This window comes from Gouania willdenowi, chromosome 22, assembly GCF_900634775.1.
Source record: "Gouania willdenowi chromosome 22, fGouWil2.1, whole genome shotgun sequence".
NCBI lineage: Eukaryota > Metazoa > Chordata > Actinopteri > Blenniiformes > Gobiesocidae > Gouania > Gouania willdenowi.
The window spans coordinates 30,900,565-30,921,445 of NC_041065.1; the positions used below are offsets into that span (position 1 = coordinate 30,900,565).

The 20,881-nt window shown below is 35.5% G+C and overlaps 1 long non-coding RNA gene across 2 annotated transcripts in view; it reads right to left on the reverse strand.

Annotated features, from left to right (window-relative positions):
* Window positions 1-20,157, reverse strand: part of LOC114456582 (uncharacterized) — a 33,147-nt gene extending 12,990 nt beyond the window's left edge. The window contains exons 1-3 of one of the 2 annotated variants that reach the window (XR_003672849.1): window positions 19,584-20,157; window positions 15,241-15,599; window positions 54-105 (exon numbers count right to left, since the gene is read on the reverse strand). This is a non-coding gene — a long non-coding RNA (uncharacterized LOC114456582). Of the gene's footprint in view, window positions 1-53; window positions 106-15,240; window positions 15,600-19,583 lie in introns of those variants that run through there. The other variant, XR_003672848.1, reaches the window with a different exon arrangement.
* Between the last annotated feature and the right edge of the window lie 724 nt (window positions 20,158-20,881).

A 20,881-nucleotide genomic window follows, 5' to 3' on the forward strand; every position in this document is an offset into this window, starting at 1 on the left:
GTGTGTGTGTGTGCATGCAGCTCGATAATGACTGTTTAACAAGTGGAGCTCACCTGAGTCAACGTGTTGAGTTAATTATTGTCCCTCAGACGTCTGCGAGGCCGACTAAAAACATAAAAAAGATTACAGAAGACGAGCAAAGATTAGATAAAGAGAAGATGTCCTTCATCCTTCTTTCCAGTTCAAATCTATCTCAACATGAGCATCGTGTTCTCCCGTCTGAATATCTGTGATAAAGCGCAGGCGTCATCGCTTTGGTTCACGCTTTGTTTGAGATAGTTTTCATATTTTAGATTTGGTTTTAAGGCCCTGCAGATGTAAGAAGTGGATGATTCCAGCTTCCCCGACCAACAACACCCCCCCCCCAGTGTTAGGCTAACCTCCCGGTGACTTTAACCAAACCCAGAGACACAGGCCGTGTTGTAAATGTCATGACATGAAAATGAGTATGTAGTGTGTTCACATTAGATGGAAAGATGGAGTATGTGAGAAATACCTGGATGTGTACTATATGGCAGAGTTTCTCAAATGGGTGTACGTCATGGCACTACAACTCAGCTCGTCTAGAACACTCGGATGTTCCATCCTTCTGTTCACTAACCCCAACCAGTGGAAGCAGATGTTCTCCACCTCTGAACCTGGTTCTAACGGAGATTTCTTCTTATGAAAAGGGAGTTTTTTCTTCCCACTGTCGCTAAATGCTTGTTCATGAGGATCTTGTTGGATTCTTTTTCTTACTATGGACTTTATATTTTGTTAAGTGCACTGAGATGACTTTGTTGTAATTTGCACTATATAAATAAAGTTGAGTTGAGGGTTTGGTTCCGTGTATTGTCAATTAATTTCTTATAGATTTAAATGTAAACAGATTATATTTTATTGTATGACGTACCTTTTTCATATGTTTCTTAACGCTCAGTCTCAAATCTAAAATGACGCCAAGGTATCTGAACTCGTTGACATTCTGAATTTTTTAGGTTTATAGGTTTTAGTTGCTCTTGTTAGAGGAAAGAAGTGGATGATTCCAGCCTCCCCGACCAACAACAACACCCCAGTGTTAGGCTAACCTCCCGGTGACTTTAAATGCAGCATCTGGCAAACGTTAGGCTTCACCTGAACCCACCGTTTATGCTGTAATCTGAGCAGCTCTCTTACAGATGCAGCACCAGTAGGCAAAGCATTGTGTGTGTGCGTCTGTGTGTGTGTTTGTGTGAATGTGACGCACTCCCACCTACATCTGCAGCTCAGCTCATCTAGCGAAAAGGACTCAAAAGACAATTGCTTGTTCAAGATGGGAACCGAAGAAGCCCGAGCAGGCACAGCAGGAAAGCCCTTTATTCACTGAGTTCACAATAACACGGCGCCACGGCGGTGACACGTGGTCCAAACCGCGGCGCCGCGTCCTTTTGTTAGCGATGCGTGAGGTTTCTCTCTAAAAAATAGACAAAAAAACCCCAGAAAAGACCTACAAAAAAAATAAAAAATACATGAATCAATGATAACACACTCCCTGCACAGCTGGCATATTTTCTGAGAAGCTACTTCCTGTTAAAAATTCTGACACGGGAATAATGATGGCTTTGATTGGGCCCCCAGTTAACGGGGGGGCACTTCCTGTTCCTTTGTATTGGTTTCATTGTGAAGCGATAGGGTGGTGGTGGTGGTGGGGAAACAGCTGCTGGAGATGACACAGTCAAGAACATCCCCGTGACCCCTCATCCACACACACACGCACACACACACACACACACACACACTAAAGATGTAACCATGGCAGCAGCTTTTAATGCAGTAAAACTTCATTATAATCAAAAATCAAAGCCAGCAGATCAGTCTCTCAGATCATTAACAGTGAATAATTCCCACCAATGACAGCAGTGACTCATCCACAAAGGATGATTAAGATCTTAGAGTAACACGCTCTGCTCAGTATTTATCGTTTTTAACCTGCCTGAGTGAATAATTAGCTTCAAACAGCATCATCAAAAACACACGTGTATCAATCTCAAGCCTCACAGTCAGATTCAGCACTTTAAGTAAATTTAAATCGCAATTTAAAATGTAATTGTTGTGAAACAGCAACGAGCAAATGATGGCCTAGGGGGCTCACATGTGGCCCTCGGCCCCCCAAAACAAATCTGGCAAAAAAAATGCAATTCAAGAAGTTGTAAGGAACATGAAGCCTAATGTAATACAGAAAATAACTCCAAAAACAGCCAAACACACAAAATGTCAACAAAAGTACACAAAGTAACAAGAAAAATTCACAAAAGATTTTAAACATGAGTCAAAAAACACACAAAATGTCAACAAAAGTACACAAAGTAACAGCACAAACTCACAAAAGACATCAAACATACACAAAATGAGTCAAAACAAAAAAAAACACTACAAATTATTACAAAAAACATTAAAAAAAAGTGCGTATACAATATGACTCCAAAAATGTCAACAAAAGTACACTAAGTAACAAGAAAAACAAACAAAATATTTAAAAATACACAAAATGACATAACAAAAGTGCGTATACAATATGACTCCAAAAATACACAAACTGTCAACAAAAGTACACAAAGAAAAACAAGAAAAACACACAAAGATTCTAAAATTAACTATGTCAGAAACACACAAAAGACCACAATAAACTCACAAAATATCAGATAAATAGTCAATGACCCACAAAACAACAACTAAAATACAGATAATGGCAGCACAAATACACAAAATAATAATAAAAGCACAAAACAGACACGAAAAATACAAAATGACAATTAACAAAACACAGAAAAAAAAACAAAAAACATGAAATGACTCTAAAAACAAAACTACAACAAACAGACTAAACTCTTTATTCCTTCCTGTGTTAAAGCTCAGTTTGGTCATTATTCTAAATGCTGACGTCAATGCTGATCATGTGATCCTTATATCAGATAATCACTTCTTTTGTTGCCCTAGTTGTGATAAACGTCTATCTCTGTTACAAAGTAATACTATGGATACCAGGATGTATTAACTATATGAGAAAATGATCTAAAATACTGTTTGTTCATATTTTAGTTTGCACAGATTCAAGCAACATCAGGTCCTTTTATGGTTCAGCCAAACACACGTTTGACACATTGACATACAATAATTATTGTGTTTTCCTAAAATTCTCTGGTACAAATTATTACCACATGACCCATAACAGAAAAACATAAATACTGTCTAAAACGTACATTTTCACAGAATTGGGAGGTTTAAAAATTGTGCTACACCCACAACAAACTCACCCTGTTGTGAAAACAATGGTATTAGAGGTAATTTGTGGTGTGGTATTTAAGTCTTTACGTATTGTTTACAGTTTTAGTACTTTTTCATGTAACTTAGCAACAAAAAAAACTACCTTAAAGTTATTTCAACAAGAGAAGTACCATTGTTATTCATTTACTACAGTTCACTTTATATGCACTCAATCAACAGACATGAAACCATCAGTTGCATACCAATGCATGCACACGCACGCACGCACACACACACACACACACAAATGTGTGAGATTTTCCATTAGTGTTTCTGCAGAGATGGCAGGTTGGTGTGCATGTTTCCTGCCACAGATGCACCAGCAGCAGTGTACACACATCTCAATATTAGCATCTCACACACACACACACACTTAAAAAGCAACAACTAATATTGGAAGGAGTATAATTTAATTTTATATCATTTAAAAGACATTTTTTTCTGCAGTTTATCGCTTTAGCAACTTTAGCTTTGCTCTTCTTGTTTTTTTTTTCTTTCCTTTCTCTAGCATATGCAGTGCCAGTCTGTGAATGAGGCTGATGTGAGATCCAGATGTTGGAGCAGCTATGTTTACAGACTAGCTGGAGACGCAGAGGGCAGAGGGCTCCATTTTCAGCATCTTTAACCCACGCGGCACCAAAAGTGCAAAAAAACAGGGTGAAAATTTATTTTAGTTTTTTTATGCCTTCACCCATCGTAAATTTATTTATGAGTGAAAGATGAAACATTAAACAGTATTATATGTATATTCAGATCCCATCGACATCCGCCAGTATTACTGAGTAATGCAAACAATATTTTACATTTAAAAACGTTAAATATTGTTTGCATTACTCAGTAATATTAAAGAAATATTTTTTTTTTTTACCTTTTGCAACAGCAATGCATGTTTTATAATAAACACATTTAATTTATTGCATATTTGTGACTATTACCAGCCCTCCCTAAGGAAAGGGAAGACAATCTTTATTACAGGGAGGATATGAAAAAGCAAGGGCAGTTTTACGGGGAAAGGAACAGGGGAGAGGGAGTCAGGGTGGGAAAATGTAATATTTTTAACTACTGATTAAAACTGTGCGGGCTGTCATTTTCTGTGGCCGAATACGGAGCAGTTCAATCTCAATTTGGCCACAGACAAACAAGCATTTTTAATATTATTCTGCTGTAGTTTTCACTGCCACATATCACTAATGCATACAGTATGTTTGGAATCGATGATAAACAAACAATAAATGACAAATATTAGTCCCTGAGGATCTTCATGTCTAAATCCTTTGATTTTGGGGGATTTCTTGTGTATTTTAGGGCATTTTTTTGTGAGAAAATTGAAAGATTTGAGAAGACTTGAGTGTTTATGTGACAATTGTAATTATATAGGAATTAAAAATGACTTCAGTTATGTGATTGACTCATGGGAAATTAGTAAGCAAACAAAAATACTGTGAATTTTCATTGAATTTACAAATTCAAAAGGACTGAAATATCACCATCATGATGTGACACCTTAATATTCTCTTTTAGTTTAAATGTATAAAAAAATATGTTGTAATGTAGTAAATGCTCACTTTGATTTTTCATTTCCTTACTAAATTACATCTGATTTATTCTGTTATTCAAAGTGTTAAATATTATTTGGTGTGACTGTCTGGAAAACGTCATTTTCTGTGTATTTATTTGTCTACTTTTGTTGTAAATTTCTGTGATTTTGTATGTCTTTTGAGTCATTTTGTGTATTACTATTGTCGTTTTGTTCATTTTTGTAGTAGTTTTGTGTGGTTCTGGAGTGTTTTCTGTGTTTTTCTCTTGCTTTTTACTGTATTTTCATGTAATGTTGTGTTTTTTTGGTATATTTTATGTGAATTTTCTGTCATTTTGTGTGTTTACTTTGAGGGCCACACAAAATTAGACCGAGGGCCCAAATCTGGTCTACCCTTTGCAGTTTTTCTTATCTTAACATGAGACCTTACGGCTCCAAAGATGTGACCTGTGGCTCTGAGGATTCGTCCATCATTGTGAATACAGTTCCTGTGATTTCTCACCTCACTTTTCAGTCCTTTTTTAATCTAGTCTACATTCATCACTGTTAGACGCAGACTGATAATGTAAAGGGAGTGTGTGTGTTCTGTGTCTGTGCAGCAGCAGCAGCAGCAGGGGCAGCAGGGGGTTACGCCGTGAAATGAGGCTGCATGCCAGGGCTAATTCAACTCAGGGTCACTAACGTGCATCACTGACCATGCACGTTAGTTAGCATATCTTAATGCTCTGATAAGATAGTGTGTGTGTGCGTGTGTGTGTGTGTGTGGGCAGTGACATAACAATCCCAACAACCAAAGTGGCAATTACCGAGACCGTAAAAGTTGAATAGTTGAAATGTTACTAAGTTTTATGAGAGGGAAAAGGAGCAATAAATGTTTCTCAGTAACGTTGATTTGATTCATGTAAACAAAAACACAGGAAACGGCGTGAGATTTAAATTGGCTGCTCGACTCGAGAATGAACTGATAAAGAAGTAAAAGAGATGCAAACATAACAATAATAATAATATTAGGAACTGAATAGAGATCTAAAGGTCATTATAGCTCAAAAAGACATTAGAGAATTATGTAAAACAATTCAAAGTCTGTTAATTAATGATAAAATAAATACTCTTTATTCTCACATCAGGGATTTTTCATTTCTCACATATATCACAAGTTTTTATAAATTCCATACTGGTTTCACTTCCCAAATCCAATTTTAAACCCAATCAACAAGACGTCATCATTTCGTGGCTCTGGTACAACATAAGCTAACTACGCTAGCTGTGTGCTAAAGCTATATCTATTTTGGCCAAAAATACACAAATATATAATTTTTGAAGTAGGAGTGTTCAGGTGAATGTTAGATGTAATGTAGATTATTATTTGCTGACTTCATCATATAATAGCAAAGTTAGCAGTTAGCAGCTAGCATATAGCTTAAGATGTACCATACAGTATGTTTGGTTTTACGCAGACATGTCCTTTTTTGATGTTTTGTCCAGACTTTTGGCCGGATATTAAAAACTCAAAAAATGACCGGGTTTCCCAGGAACACTGAACGCATCTCAGGAACATGTTATTTTAAAAGACTGTAACTCCGCTAATATTTCCTCTGTCGGAGAAATTCCACCAGTTTCTGAAAGCTAATGAGTTGGTCTTTAGAGCCAGTATCATGTCATTACGGTTATTTTACTCACACGTGACAGAATTATTAAAGATGCCGCTTTGTTTTCGAGGAAATCGTCACACACGAGGTAAAAAAAAAGGAGTGTTTGAAGTCAAAGATGGATTGAAAAAGACAAAATCGCAATGGATTTAAAGTCACTGGGAGAAACTTAAGTTAAGGTAAGATAAGTTCAATTTCTGAATGAATAAATGTTCTGTTTTTCTGTTGCTAGTCTTTACATGTGTACATTAGATTTTTTAAATATAAATTCCGTAAAGGTTTCACTTCCCAAACCCAATTTTTAACCCAATCAACAAGACGTCATTAGCTGGACTCTGAAGGTAAGAGAGTTATCTAAGCTAACTGCTAGGCTAGCTCTTAGCTAAAGCTATAAAACAACCCTTTATGTTTAATGTAGAGCATAACTTTAGAAGTGGGAGTATTCAGGGGAATGCTAGATATAATGTAGATTATTACTTTTTGATGTCATCACATAATAGCAAAGGTAGCAGCTAGCAGCTAGCTTAAGATCTTTAGAATTTGTTCAGCTCATTTTGCAATTCATTAACTTTTGTCCATGACAAGCCACCGTACTCTGCGTTCTCTGCTCTCTCAGTCAGTTGCCCAGAGGCTTCATGCATTCGTTAGAACATATGGAAATTTTAAGAAAAGTGGGGGTGTGACACTGGTGTGTTTTCACTGAGCACCAACGTTCTAGGACTCCAGAACCAAAGGAGTAGAACCACCAGAAACACAGAACTTTACCCTTTAAGCCGGGGTGTCAAACTAGTTTTAGCTCAGGGGCCAAAAAAAGAGCAGTTTGATCTCAAGTGGGTCAATTTTAACATTATTCTGTCCTTGTTCACACTTCTACATGTACATAAATCACTAAATATGGGAAAACCGACAATATCCAAGCAATAAATAGCAGAACAAACAGGATCAATTTACATTGACAAGCGGGTAACGGATCCAATAGGAAGTCAGCTGATTCACATTTATATCTAAACATTATTATTTACCATAAACTCTCATGCTTTAATAGTATTGATTATATCTGTAACATATTTAGTCCACCAAAATCTTAATGTTATGTAGTTGGTTGACTATAAAGAAAAGCATCTCTTCTTGTCTTCCATTACTATTATTTTATTTTTAAATGCTTTTGTGAGTCGCGCTCTTATTTTGAAGCTAAGAGAAAGTGTTGTCAGAAACATAATGGAGGGTCTCCGAAAATATCAGAAAGAAATGTGTCTACTTGACTTTTATGGATCAAATGAGCACATGTTAAAGGTATAGAGGATGATTTTGGTTTAGTTTAGGAAACAAACACATGCGCAACACTACCTGCTTCTAAGAGGGAATGCCTACGTGGGCGAGAGAGCGTGCACGAGCCCAGTTTTCCTCGTGCACAGCTTTGTTTACAAGTTAGAGTTGGCATCACTCATTCAAGCTGCTGGTTCAGCTTACCTTGCACTTTTCCCACTATATCAGACTCGTCTAACCTGGCAAGAGCCAGATTGATGTGTAGCCCCTCCCTCTAACTCCAGTTCTCCACATTGATCTGTGTCTGGCAAATCCTTTCAGAACCAGGGAGGGACATGAACAGAATGCTTGAAGCTGATTGGGCGAAGCGCCTGTCCACCATGATTTATTTTAGCCAATCACACGGTAACAAATGATGATGTCGTCATCGGTATGCGCCGCAGAGACGCTGCTACAACAACAACAACGAGGCTCCGCTGGTGAAAACTTTCTTTTTGGATATTAATGCTGCGGTCATAATGTTGTTGAGTGACTTTTGCCATTTTTGTAACACGAGTATGTGACTTAAGGGCAAGTTAACCATCCTCCTGTGTCGACATCTAATAGCGGTAGCCCAGCTAGTTCCTCTCCCCGCAACTGTATATGTGCCAGTTTTGCTTTGGCGCTTCTGCCTTCGTCACACCTGGATATCCCGCCCTAAACCACAACACTGCCTCATGATTGGTTTTAACCGTTTCGGTTCGGTTCCTAAAGGCACAGGCAGGAACAGTACAAGATGGATTCTGGTGTTTGTGAATCCATCTTGCAGGCAAGGTTGAGACTCAACACTGGTAAGTGAAAATCCATTTTCCAAGGACTCGATGTGCACCGGGCACGAGCATGAGCATGTACGACGGCCTTATGTAAACATATCGTCAGAATGATTGACATTTAGGAGGACCAATAGTTAACATGATCCACCAAGAAGTTGGAGCCAAAATAACTTTGTCCACAATACCTTTAATATTCTACTTGGTCACTTTCTCACTTAAAATGTTTTCAGAACTTTCAAAGGCGGAGAATCAACAGCCTAACCATGGTATAAAGTAGACAGTAAGTACTCATTGAGTTTGCAGTGTATACTACAGAGTGGAGCATTGCCAACACAGCCCATGTCCTCCTTGTCTGGCAACGAAACACAATAAATCATATTATTTCTCATGAATTGATTGGACAGAGCTCCTTTTGGCTAACAGGCTAATAGTAAGAGTGTCCATGTGCCATTAGACTGAAGTTAAACCCCCCCCGTGTTGACTCTTTTCTTCTCTATTTCTGTGGATTGACCTTTGACCTGGTCACATGACCTTTACGATGCTGGTCCTTTGGTCATCCAACAGTGAAATAGACCGTGTTCAATCACATCTGGGCTTCAAACTAAAGCGACTCACCCAACCTGAATATGAGATCTAGATAACAGTTCAGATGTGGTTTCCACTTCTCACTGGTAGGATGTTCTCTCAGTTTGAATCTGAACAGGAAATATGCAGATAGTGGCTTTATATTTTCTCCCAGATACGTTGCCCCCTCTACAGAAAACCAAAGGAACTGCATTCCAGTGTTTGGGAACACGAGAGAACTAAAAGGTTGTTGATTATTTATTATTGATAACAAAATGGAAAAACAAGGAAATCATTATGTTTGTGTGTGTGTGTGTGTATATATATATAAAATATATGGAATGAATGAAATACATACATGTGAAAGTTTAATATATATATGAGAAAACTTCAAATATATATATGAAAGCCTGGATTTATACAGTATATGGAAGTTTATATATATATCTATACAAACTTTTGATATATATATATATATATATATATATATATATATATATTCCTAAATCATCTAAAACAGACCATTTAGTCAAGAAATGTTTGTATTTCATAGCGACAAAAACTAGCATTTCTCTGAACAGGGGCTTTATTACAAGTTACTGTAGGTGTGAAGTCTTGGTTTGAAAATTAGCTTTTTTAAATGTTTATTATAAGTTAAGTTTATCTTGAGTATGTAAAGAGTGATTAAGGTTGAAAAAAAACATACACACACACACACATATATATATATATATATATATGGCAAGCCATTTAGGGAATTAAATATATATATTCATATATATTATATGGACTGAATGAAAAAATATATATCAAAAAAGCTTCAATATACACAGATATAAGAAAAGTCTGAATATATATATATATATATATATATATATATATATATATATATATATATTTTATTTTTATTTTTTTCAGACTTTCTTGTACATATTTAAACTTTTCAACCTTAATCATTCTTTACATACTTAAGATAAACATTTAAAAAATACTAGTTTTTGTCGCTATGAAATATAAACATTAAACAGTTTTTTTTTTTACTAAAAGCTCTGTTTTAGACGATTGTCAAACCATTACCGGAGAAAAGAAACAGAGCACATAGGCTTGAGTCAGAGTCGTGTTCTCTGCTGACTGAGTCACGTAAACGACACTTTTAGAAAGTTTAAGTCTGGTGTATTTATCATAAGTCTCTGTGACGGCGTTAAATCACATTATTTCCCCCTACTACAGCTACACAGGGCCCCTATTTTGTCTCCTCCCATCCCTATCTTTCTCTTTCATTCCTCTATCTCTCTCTCCGTCTCTTTCTCTTTCCCCCCTGCTAGGATCCCCACAGCTGCGTGGACCAGGTGCTTTCCGCCCTGACACACACACACACACACACACACACACACACATGCACGCCCGCCAACGGACGCAGCAGGAAATGCCTAATACCAGTTTTAGAATGATGCCACTATGCCAGCTTGACAGCGAGGCAGCAGGATCCGTCACAAGAGGAGCCACAGTGAGTCGCATCCCACAACTTAAAAAATTCCCAAAAACCCTGATGAAGAATCCAGATTAATGGGAAAAAAAACATCCCGTTTCTCTCACAGAGCCACTGTTCATTTTGTTGACTGCAAATATTCATCGTTGTTGTTTGAATTTCTTTTAAAATTGATAATAATCAGACTAAAGACGTGTTCAGCAACTTGATTAAATTCAAAATCAATGTAAATGATGCAACATCAAGCGACTCAAGCGACCTCCCTTCAAGCAAAGCGACTGAATTGACCTTTTGCAAAACCCCGCCCACAAACAGTCATTGTCCAATCATACGTCCGACCAACCGTTACCATGTAAACAAGGTCCGACATGATCAGAGCAGGCACAATGGTGAAGTGGTGTGCTCATGACTTGTGTAAGTCAGATACCAGGTACCCCAAGAGTTTGGCTGGGTGGTCACATTCTTTCCATTCCCGAAGCCGCGACGATGACGACTGGGGTATACAGTTATTAGCAACTATCATATTACTATATTACAATCAATATTCCAGTCGACATCCTCCTGAATCAACAGGCTTTGTTACCAATTAGAAGCGTTCATAGCTGCTATCTTATTAGCCTTGGGTCACCTGTAGGTTCAGCTAGCTAATGTGACAGTTTGTTTTATTAAGATGCCCATTAGCTGTGGTAAAACTTACCCAGCAGTGCAAGAGCATAACTGGTCTGGTATGTCTTCGCTTTGATTGTTGTAAAGTCCCTTTTGTTGTTTATTTTAATATGTTGAATATATCCCTCCACAGCATATTGTAATCATTTTCGCGCAGGTATTGCTCCAAAAAATGTCACTAACACACATTGGTAGACTTCTCCCAGCCATTACAGACGAGACATTGAAGGACATCCCACAAGTAAATAAGGGGGGCGGGGCTTTTGCGAAAGCTCAATTCCGACAACTCAATCGCACGATCTGAGTCGCTGGACGATGCTCAAAGTTCTCACCTTTAAGGCGTGTTCACATCTAACACGACTTCAGCGACTAGATTACATTCAAAATGTATAGAAATGGCGCGACTTCAAGCATCCTCCCTTCAAGCGACTCAATCGCGTGATTCCAGTGACTCGATCGCATGATCTGAGTCACAAAGTCGCTCTAAGTTCTCACCTTTAAGGTGCGTTCGCATCGAACGTGACTTCAGCAACTAGATTAAATTCAAAATGTATGCAAATTGCGCAACGTCAAGCAACCTCCCTTCAAGCGTCGCTGGAAGTTGCTCAAAGTTGACTTCTAGGGACACTGTCGCAACATCCAATTGGCAATGACTTTTCCCCCCAAGTCACTCCCCCGGTCGTCACATCACTAGATAAATTGAGCAAAAAGTGCGACTATGTTCAAGCGACTCATGACTGGCAATTTAAGCAACTATAGTCGCTGAATTTTCATTTGGTGTGAACACATTAAAAATCAACGAAAATGACGCAACGTCAAGCGACCTCCTTTCAATCAACGAAATTCGATCAAACGACTTCGAGTGACGCTGACATCCAACCGGCAATGAGTTTCCACCCAAGCCACTCCCCCTGTCATCATATCACTGGGGAAAATGAAGCAAGCAAAAAGCACAACTATGTTTAAGCAACTAATCACGGGCGATTTATGCAACTATAGCTACTGTGTGAACGCACCTTAAGGCCGTGTTGTAAATGTCATACTAATGTACTACTCATACTAAGTATGACGTCAAAATGAGTACGTAAGATAGTATGAAAAGATTGAGTATGTGAGAAATACCCAGATGCATACTATATGCGAAAACTATTAAAACAAAACTATACATTTGTCATAAGTTTCTTTATTCAAAGGTATCCAATCAAAACTACTGTTATAGCGTGGAAGGCGGGACAAGTCGTTAAGTGATCCAATAGGAAATAAGCTGACTCACATTGATATCTGAACATTATTATTTACCATACGATATCAGGTTGATAAATAGTAATTTAATGTTTACTCTCATGCTTTATATTTATTGATCATATGTGTTACATATTTAGTTAACTAAAATCTTAAAGTTGTGTAGCTGGTTGACTAAAACTAGGCTTTAACTGAAATAATCCTGATTGACTAAAACAAAACTAAAACTAAATCCAAATAAAGAGAGCTTCTTTTCTAACGTGCACCGTGACTGACTGACATGTGCTAAACGTGCTTAGCTAAAGCCCTTTCAAAGTAAGAGAGAGTGTGACTTGATGTGTGTGTAGGTGGATGGATGCACATGTGCACAAACCAAAAAAAAAACTACCAGTTATTTTCGTCTTATACTCCTCTTACTCATGGGCCGGGAGGAGAAAAGATCAAAGTGTGTGAAGAGGCGGAGCAACTCATTTCTCAACAGAGAGATTTTCCAACAAAGAGTTCTGGTTGCTAGGATACGACCGCTTTGTTTGCTGTGGTATCTCTGCTGCACTTTTTTACAATTCTTCTTCTTATTCTCAGTGAAACGTCACTATGGCAACTGGATCTCATAGACGACAGCCATATCGTCTATGTTATCATATACTGTACCTTTAGCATGTTAATGATTTCTATAACATTTCAAAATCTTACATAATTGATACGTCCATCCTGCTGTGTTTTTTTAAACTAGCTTTTAATGTCTGATCAGAAGAATAAACATAGAATAAACACTAAACAAAGAAAGAAAGAAAAGGATTCAATTCAAATCCACACATTAAAGTAGAAAAAAATAAATATGAAAATAAATAATAATACATAATAGAAATATATACAAGTATCAAACTATATTATACCTGTGTTGTTTTTAAATGCGTTTACGTTCTTATTTATGTCTATTCTTATGTTTCTTCTATTCATGTCTCTTATTTTTTGTCTCACCTTTGTGAAGCGTCTTTGAGCACCTGCTTTCTAATTAAATTTTATTATTAATAGTATTTCTTTCTGCATTATATGATTATTCCATGATTATTTCGTACATTACTTTTAGTACCTATATATTTAATTAGAAAATTGCTTTTCTGCACGTTAACAGTTGTATAGAACGTTGCATAAACAGTCTGCACTTTTAATGTATAATTGATGTGAATATACAGCAAATATATACACTTTGTTATGTCAGCGGTATATTTTCAAAACATAATTAAAAAAAGAGAATAAAATTATTTTCTTTTACTGCTGTAATGTTATTGTACACTACATTTCCCCACCATTTACTTTCTTATTACTTCTATTTCTTTATCACTTTAAAAGCCTCCTGCGTCATGAATTAGCACATGTGCTAAAACACCTCAACAATACATCGGGATCATCCAATGTAATTGTGATTTTCACATAAAAAAACCAACTATATATATATATATATATATATATATATATATATATCTATGCTTCATTTATCATCTTCACAATAAAGATGGGAAACCTGAGGTACGACACACACACCAGGGACCAGGAAAGGAGTGAGGAAGGGGCCGAAGGAGTGAGCGGAGAGATATGGACACGAGAAGCATCATTGTTTATTACAGTCAAATGTATTCATTCAGCACACACACCATAGGTGGGAAAGGAGAGAGGGACTTGGATAGGGTGTCAAAAAAATCACATTTAATGAAAGGAGGAATTGGTTCCTAAACTTATAGCAGCATAACTAAGGAAAGGCTCAGAAAAGAGTGCTGCACACCTGTTGGCTACTCTTTTGAAAAGTGTGATATCTGAATGTGATGGGTGCGTGTGAGGATCGGGGGAGGTGATTCAGGGAAGGACTCGAGACACCTGAGGTAACTATTATATTTAATAATAAAAGGGAGAAAGACCCGTGTGTGCAGATGTCTGAACCAGCATTGGGGTCAATTATAATTGTATTTGCTTAATTGATAATAAATTACAGTTATGACGTAAATATAACTGTAATTTAAATTAATGACTTTGTAATTGGAATGGAAATTCTATAAAAACTGTCAATTACAATGTAATAAAATTCAAACCAGGGGGACCATGTTACAGTTTTATGTCTTACACATAAATGATTATTAAAATGTGATTTAGATCAAGTTTTCGAGTATCATTTTACCAATTTTGACAGAAAAAAATTATAGATATATTTTACAGCTGATTTAAGAAATGGGTCAAAACTGAACCGTTAGCATTAGAGATGCTAACAGGAAGCTAACACAAAAGGACGGTCATGTTTCATGGGGTTATTTTATTTCAGGTTGGGTAATTGGGATTAATTGTAACTGAACTTTAGTAATTGAGAACGTAATTGTAATTGACTTTCAGGGGGAAAATGATAATTGTAATTTTAATCATAATTGGAAAAACTGCCTGTCACCATAACTGTAATTAAATATATAGAATAAAATAGACCTTTATTGATCCCCAGAGGGGAAATTCACACGTTGCAGCAACAATAGAACAGCACACATCAAAAAATAAATAAATACAATTGTAGGATAATAGTGCAAATATACAACAGTGGGACACGCATAAATTAGAAAATTAAAAAATTAAAAAATAAATGTCGGTAAATAAATTAAAATGAAAAAACAACAAAACAAAAACAAAACGACAGCATTAAACAACAAAACACAACAAATTGTAATTGACCCCAACCCTGGTGTGACCCCTTACCTGGTCAGTTGAGCTGTTGCACTGAAGCTAGTATTGTCTACGTTGTTTTTGTTGCTATGGAAGAAAAAAACACACTTGAGGGAAAAACATGCAAACTTTGCACAAAAAAAACAAGGGTCTCAAACCATTTGTAACAGTGTGGGTACTTAAACTTTCAGAGATGAATGACTTTGCGTCGTACTGCTCCTATAATTTACCCAAACCGGTTTCCCCCTGAATAATAGCCATCCAGAATGAAGTGGCACACTGTAATGTAACAGGCTGTCACAGTTTGGGTGGTGATCACGTATTGTTCCCCCCCCCGTCATTATGGAGCGTGAAGCAGATGTGCCTGTGCTCGGCTCGGCTCGCTGCACCAGCTGTAACGTGGAGAAAAATACCAACAGATGAGCCCACATGGATCACAATGGGCCGTTTCAGCTTCATATCTCTGTTGCTGGGCAACAACTGACCAGGTGACACTGGTCATGGACCCCGTGTGAGGACACATTGCACTCACTGTTGCCATGAGGGACAAACACTCTGATATATATCTATTATTTAATGATATATATCAATTCTTTAGTGATTTATATCTATTATCTATTGATATATATCTATTATTTAATGATATATATCAATTCTTTAATGATATATATCAATTATTTAGTGATATATATCTATTATTTAGTGATATATATCTATTATTTAATGATATATATCAATTATTTATTGATATATATCTATTATTTAGTGATATGTAGCTGTTATTTAATGATATATATCTATTATTTAATGATATATATCAATTCTTTAGTGATTTATATCTATTATTTATTGATATATATCAATTCTTTAGTGATAGATATCAATTCTTTAGTGATATATATCCATTATTTATTGATATATAAATCTATTATTTAATGATATATATCAATTCTTTAGTGATTTATATCTATTATTTAATGATATATATCTATTATTTAATGATATATATCTAATTTTTAGTAATATATATCTAATTTTTAGTGATATATATCTATTATTGAGTGATATATATCTATTATTGAGTGATATATAGTTATTATTTAGTGATATATATATATATCCAATAATTAGTGATATATATGTATTATTTAGTTATATATATATATATCTATTATTGAGTGATATATAGTTATTATTTAGTGATTTATAGCTTTTATTAAGTGATCTATAGCTAATATTTATGCTATTATGTAGTGCATAACACTATGAGGAAGTAGCTCACAGATCCAGAGGTGTAAAGAGTACTGATAAGTATATATATACTTATATATATATACTAAGTAGAAGTACATGATTGTTAACATGCATGTTACCTATAGAATTGTACTGTTAATTTCACAGCTTTCACTAGCGAACTATTAACATACAATAAATCCTGTACATGCACTAGTTATAGACCTTAAATCCTGATTTACTGTTCACATGTCAGCATTTAAATATTGATACAGAAAGACAGTGAATTAGAACAACGTTGCTGCGGAAATCGTTTGCATTTCATTGTATCGGAAAATTTGAAAAGCTGTTCAACATAGATTGAGAGAAACGGAGGCTGAGAACACCTCAGTATGACCACATGCTCACCTCAAACCTACTGAGTCACTCACTCACAGGCCAGTGTTTCCACCAGCGGATGTTTTTTGGGGTCAAGCTTCTTTTAAAAGACATGAAGTGTTTCAGTGAGGCAGGAAAACCCAAAGGTTAGACTTTTTTTTAGGGGAAATTTAAACTATATTAATAGATTTTAAATTCAAAACACAAGATAACAAACCTTTCATGAGCTGTTTTCACTGCTGAGTCCTCATGTTACTGTAATAGAGTTGCTTTTATGGGTACTCACACTTTTATATAGTATAGAGGGTTTTCATGGCTCGTCTTTAAATAGGAAGCGGCCATATTGGAGGTACTCAGCAGGTAAGCAAAGCAGATACCGAACGTCCAACGAAAGGCATGTTTTCGGCTGTACCAATGGGTCAGACCGTGAAAAACGTTTAGTTTTATAGACTGCCAAAAGTTAAAACAAATCAGGGAAAACAATGTCAAAAATTGCTTGTGGTTAGCAAAGCTAAACCACGATCTACGAGGCTAACATCTGGACAACATCCAAAATTGCTCAGCCCTTTTCTTGTCAGGTAAATGAAGTGTTTGTGGTATTATTGACTTAATATAATCACATTTAATAGCCTGCTACCGTAGCAACAGTTGTTAAAATAGAGCTAAAATATACAACTGTATTTCTCATTGTATTCCAGATAAGGATGATCCAGACTGGGTTAGGGTTAAAACCAGGATCTGCACCACCAATAAACCATAACATCCTGTATGCCTTTGCATCTATAACACATTTTAAGGAGATTTTTGTGGTTTTGGACGTTTATCCATCGTAGCGTTTACCTCAGAGTGCCTCCAATATGGCCGCACATCCGTGTTACTGCCCAGAAGGTAAAAACCCTCCATATTTCTAAATCAGTAGTTTTACTTGTACTAAAGTTTGTTTTAAAAGGAGTAAAATAATTAATGACGTTTCTACAGCAACCGTTACTGAGTAAAACATTATTTTTGGTTTTAAAAATGATCAACAGACATTGTGAAAGTACATAAAAATGTAATAACCCGACAACAATCAAATGCATCATATCATAGCCAACCAATCAGATTAAACGTAAGGCACCGCACTAATAACAGCATTGAATGCTGGTTATTTTCTCACTTTTAGAGTTCATAAATGTAGCTATACTTAGAATTTATTTATTAATTCATTTTATTCAACAAAACAATTGTACATTTTGACAAACCTTTTATTTTATACAGATGCCTTTGTGGAAAATGAATTAGGCTCCAATTGTGCAAGATTTGTTTTTTTGTTTTTTTTAAGTTTACGCATGAGATGTTTACTGTATGTAAGGGAACCATGGCAACAACATTTATTACCAAAAATAAACTTGATTATTTTACGCACGTCTTTCTTGTACCTGTGCTTGAGTACAATTGAAATCACTTAAACGTAGGATACATCAGTACTCTTACAGGGGTGTACAGCTCTAAAAACTACAGAACGAGGTGAACCAGATGCTGCACACGCTCCAGCAGGAAGAGAGTGGGTGTTTGGGAACAGCTGCAGGGAACGGTAGCGCTACATCGAACCTGCACCAGTCGCCTTTTCCTGTCTCTTTTTTTAACTAATAGCACCTGAGTACTGATAGTACGAGAAAGTCACACGTAAAACACTCAAGTACAAGTAGAAAGTAGCTGAATTTAAACCCCCACCTTTATTTTGGTAATAAATGTTGGTTGCTTTGCATACAGTAAACATCTCATGTATAAAGTTAAAAAAATAAGAGGATATTGCACATTTGGAACTTAAATTATTTTCCACAAAGCCATCTGTATAAAATAAAAGGTTTGTCAAAATGTACAATTCTTTTTTTTTTTTTTTTTAAATCAAATAACACCAATTAATTCAATTCAAAATAAAATTATTATATTATTATTACATTTATGAACTCTAAAACTGAGAAAATAACCATCATTTAATGCTGTTTAGGTGCTGTGCATTACGTTTAATCTGATTGGTCGGCTTATATTTTGTTGTTTTATGTATTTTTGTTGTCATTTTGAGAGTTTTGGTAGTTATTTTTATATTTGTCTCCAATTTTGTAAGTTTTTGGGTGTTTTTTATGTTCTACGTTTATGGTGTTTTGTACATTTTTGTCGTCATATTTGTGTGCTTTTGTTGCCATTTTGTATATTTTTCTTGTCGTTTTGTGTTTTTGTTCTATGTTCTTTTTATTTTGTTTGTTTTTGTCATTAATTTGGGTGTTTTCCAGTCATTTTTGTGTGCCTTGGTTGCCATTTTTGATATTTTTCTTTCATTTTGTATTTTTTTTTCGTCGTCGTCAAAATGTACAAATAAAACCTTGCACAATTGGAACTAAATTTATTTTCCACAAAGTCATCTGTATAAAATAAAAGGCTTGTAAAAATGTACAATTCTTTTAAAAAAAAAAAAATAATAAAATAACAAATGAATTTAATTCATAAATGTATCTATACTTTTTCTATTTTGAACTCTAAAAATAACCTCCATTCAATGCTGTTTTTGGAGCATTATGTTTAATCTGATTGGTCGGCTATGCTGTGATGCATATGATTGTTGTTTTGTAAAGTTTCACAATGTCCGTTGATAATTTTAAAACTATGATATATGTAATTTACTCAGTAATGGTTGGGTGTAGAAATGTAATGAATTACTGACAAATAGCCATGAAATCAACTGAATTACAGTAACGTGAGTACTTGTAATGATCAGTTACTTTTACCTCGGCCTCTGCTGTGTCATAATGTGAAGCAACAGTTACACTGATGTGTGGGCGCCCCCTCCTCTGGCTCGTTTCCTCACATCGGTGACACATCAGCAGCTGAAAGCTCTGATGTTGCTCAATTCTTTCCCGTATCGAGCTGTGATCGGGGGCCTCGTCGGCACCTGTGACGACGATAAGAACCAGAAACGAGTGGAGGTGCAGATGGACACAGCAGACAGTGAACACATCACAGACGTGCTGTGGAAATTTGACTGTTACAACACACGGTGATAAAGTACAGCTGTTACCCAATCACTTTTAAGGAGGATTGATTAAAACAAACCATGTTGAAAAATGAGATGCACAAAAGGTACAGGGCTGATATTTTCTATATCTATATCAGATATGGGCAACTGTGTAGCCCTGGGGCCACATACAGTGTGTCGGCCTACTTTTGTGTGGCTCCAAAGGAAATGCCTAAATGTACTTCAAGAAAATATACATAATGACAACAAAAATACACAAAACAAGAACAAAAAATACAAAATAAGAGGAAAAATAGCAACAAAAGGACACAAAAAAATCACTCCAAATGACGACAAACACAAAACAAAAGAAAAACTCAAAAATATACAAAATCGACACAAAAGCACAAGAAAAAACACAAAAAAAAACAAAAGTAGACCAGCAAAGATGCAAAAAACAGCAAAGACGTACAATATAAGAGAAAAATATAAAAATAACGACCAAAACACTCAAAATGACAACAAAAATACATAAAACAACAAAATATTAGACAACAAATGACTCCAAAAACACACAAATCACTTGAAAAACATACAAAAGGTCAACAAAAACTTACAAAATAAGAGAAAAATATAAATATAATAACCAAAACAGATAAAATGACAACATAAATACACAAAAACAAAAATGAACAGCAAAAACACAGAAAAAAAACTAACTTACTTTAAAAACATGCAAAATGAGAAAAAAAAAATATATTAAAAATTGACAACAAAAACACAAAAAATGACCAATAAATCCCCCCAAAACATACAAATTGAGAAAAAAAATTTAAATAACTAAAACACTCAAAATGACAATAATAAATAAAACAACAAAATATAAGACAACAAAAACTCAAAACGACATAAAACAAATGCTAAAAACTAAAACATAAAATCAAAAACCAAAACTCACAAAGTGTCAACAAAAACTTACAAAATAAGAGAATATTATAAAAATAAACAAACATACAACATGTAAAAGAAATATGAAAAAAAAATGAAAAAAAACAAACGAGCACAAAACAC